This window comes from Notamacropus eugenii, chromosome 1 (genome assembly GCF_028372415.1).
Source record: "Notamacropus eugenii isolate mMacEug1 chromosome 1, mMacEug1.pri_v2, whole genome shotgun sequence".
Classification (NCBI taxonomy): Eukaryota; Metazoa; Chordata; class Mammalia; order Diprotodontia; family Macropodidae; genus Notamacropus; species Notamacropus eugenii.
Window position 1 is genome coordinate 105,195,572 of NC_092872.1, and position 3,376 is coordinate 105,198,947.

The following is a 3,376-nucleotide window of genomic DNA, read 5'->3' on the forward strand; positions in this document are numbered from 1 at the left end:
TATGATGTTATAGACAAAATGATGTGACCTTATTCTGTATTTGTGAAAGGATAGCTTTCACGTTGAGGAGGGTGATAATCCCACTTTTCTCCACCCTAGATAGTTGACTTCTGGAGTGTGGTATTCAATTCTGAGTGCCATATTTTGTTAAAGAGACTGGTAAACTGGAGTGTGTCCAGATGATGAGAGGACTTAGATCAATTAAAGGAACAAGGGGTGTTTATGCTGGAGAAGAAGCCAGTGGGTCCTGGGAAGAGCATAACAGCAATGTTCCAATAATTAAAACATAGTTATGAAAAAGTGTAATTAATCTTATTTGGCCTCAGTAGGACTAATAGGTGGAAGCTTCAGGAAGGCAGATTGGGTTCGACAAAAGGGGGAAAATATTAATAATTAGAACCAAAAAGTAAGTTGGGTTCCCTTAGTGTATTTCCTATCACTGGAAATGTTTAAATGGCACCTGGATAACCAGTTGTCAAGAATTTTGTAGATAGAGCCCCAGCAGCTGTGGCATTGGTGGTCCCGCAGCCCTGGGGCCCATCTCACCAACTCCCTCAACAGCAGCAGCATGGACCTGGAGTAGTAGTGAATAAAAGCTCTTCAAGTCTGCAATAAAAAATGGCCTCCAATAAGTCTACATTGCAAAATATGAGAAAGAAACAGAATGGTGAGAGTAAGAAAGTGGAGGAAGCAGAACCCGAGGAGCTTGTGGTAGAGAAGGTGTTGGACCAGCAAATTGTGAATGAGAAAGTGGAATATTTCTTAAAATGGAAAGATGGTGACAACACATGGGAACCCAAGGAAAACCTGAATTGTCCAGAGTTAATTGAAGTGTTTGTGAATTCTCAGAAGGCTGGTAAAGAAAAGGATGGAGCCAAGAGAAAGTCTTTGTCTGACAGTGAGTCAGAAGATAGCAAGTCAGCTAACAAGCCATGGGCTTTCCTTGAGGTCTTGACCCAGAGAGAATTTTTGGTGCTACTGACAGCAGTGGAAAGGTGATATTTCTCATGAAATGGAGAGATTCCGATGAGGCCAACTTGGTATGGGCCAAAGAAGCAAGCATGAAATGTCCTCATATAGTCATCACCTTTCATGAGGAGCGACTTACCTGGCACTCCTGTCCTGAAGATGAAGCACAATAATTTATGTTGCTTTAAAATACACACACACACACACACACACACACACACACACACACACATATATATACATATTATAAAATCTGGATACCAAGTCCATTCTTTAATTTGTTAGCAGTGTGAGCACCATCTACATCTAATGAGAACTGAGTTGGGTAAGTTTTAAAGTAGGTTTTATTTTTTGTTTGGTTTGTTTTTTGTTTGGGCTGGTTTTTATTTTGCATCAACAGCACTGGTAACTGAACAAGTAAATACAAGCTTTCTGCATTTACTTAACATTTATCACAGAGGAGAGTATTTGACATTATGAAATTATTAACTTCCTCCACAGTAGAAAAAAACTTTTATAAATGCTGATTAATACCTTCTGTGCTCACTACTCTGAATACGAAGAAATGTTTAGCCCCCATGTATGCCTAACGTTAGCTGTCTGAGACAATGTTGTGTCCATGTGGAATTTTGACATTCACTTAAAACCTAACTTACCAATAAAAGCTACATTTTACACCTAAAGGCAAATGCCAGCAGCCATTTCTCATTATTGCTTAGTTCTGGGGAGCCAAAGAGCCTGTTTCTCCTGAGTGGCAGAAAATGTGCTGCCTTCACTTTTCCAAACACTAACTTCTTTTTGAATAGAAGAGAATTATTTTGTAGGCCCTTTGCAACCTTGTTGGAGTGTTCACAGTAGTGTGGTACTCAGTGTCAGGGCCCTATTAAAGTGATGGTGAACAGTCTCTGGCTTCAAAGGACAGCTCCACATTTATTATCCAAAAGGGATACTCTCCCCAAAGCCTGGCTGGGCGAGAGCACAATATGCTGGGACTTGTGGAAGGGTAGCCATGTTGTTGGCAGCCCCCCATGGGCCAGTACCTCAATCCTTGATGTTGCCCGATCCTAGGTTAGAAACATTCATGGGTAAATGCAGCCAGGACTTTTTTGAACATTTACCTAAAATGTGAAAACAGAACTGTTTTGGCCTTGATTTTTAAAAATAAAAAATATTGGACTTCCTACTTCAGAAAGTAGGGGAGTCCCATCTTATTTTACTAACCAAAGGGTCCTCTCTTAATCATGTAATAACATCCCCATCTGCTGGAATGTACATATTCTTCCCAAAGGGCAGGCACAGGGGGTAAGGGGATGGGGTGGAGGGTGTTGTGTTTTCCTAACTACGGGCATAAATGGGGAAGCAGATGTACCCATGTTAGGTAGTCTTCTATACTCTTGATGTGCATGTTTTTCCTTCTTTATCTCAACCCATCCCTTCAAAGTAGGACCAGCCTTTTGAGTATTTGGGTCACTTGGCTCCATGGGAGTCAGGCAAAAAAAATAACTTTGTAGTCATTGGATTGTTATACAATTGTATATTGTTTATTTTATTGTAAATAGTGGTGAACAGTGGTCAATAAAGAGTTTCATATTCTTCCTTTAAAAAAAGAATTTTGTAGATAGCATTCATAATTTGTATGTTATTAAACTAAGTGATTCATGATTTCTTTTAGCTTCATGATTCTACAATTCATGGACATTGGGTTACTTTTTCCTCCAACTAGAGAAAGAGCAATCCTCTTTACTTCACCTCCATTACTCAAAATATATTGTGGTTTTTCCCCCTGTCTGAAAAGAATAATGGAAGGTATTAGAAAATAATGGCGATAATTCCTTTGTCAGGAGTATAATTACAATAGTTAGTCTTTCCTTAATTTCAGAAAATCTTGGAGGAAAGTATTTTCCACTAGAGAAAATTATCCCAAGGGATCTAGCCAGGTTGTTCAAGTTTTCCTTTACACTTTTGGCCTTAGGGAATGAAAACCAGGACAACTAAAAGCACAGGAAGCTTTTAAAGAGATCATCCTTTATACCAACAAATTTGCCCATGAGACTTGTTCTTATTTTTAGGCTTAACTTTTACCCAGGAGAGGGGGGAGAAAGGCTTTATCCTTTACACCAATCAGTCTAGTCTACCTGAGTCAAAAATGCTTCTCTAAAAAAAGAGAGAATATGTTTTTGAAATTGTATAATTTTCACAAGAAATATATACAGATATTATATATATATATATATAACTATATAAGATCTTGCCCTCTATAGCTATAGATCTTTTACCCTAATTTTCAAAATGTTATTCTAAATGTAGCATTTGGATAGAAATATTTATAAATTACATGCTATACAGCACATAACTATAGAGAGATAAATATGAATATAGATGTGGATATAGGTAGATTTAGATTTAG

At 38.0% G+C, this 3,376-nt stretch overlaps 1 pseudogene; it reads left to right on the forward strand.

Annotated features, from left to right (window-relative positions):
• Positions 1 to 618: 618 nt before the first annotated feature.
• LOC140523586 (chromobox protein homolog 3 pseudogene) lies at positions 619 to 1,142 on the forward strand (annotated as a pseudogene).
• The last annotated feature ends 2,234 nt before the right edge of the window (positions 1,143 to 3,376 follow it).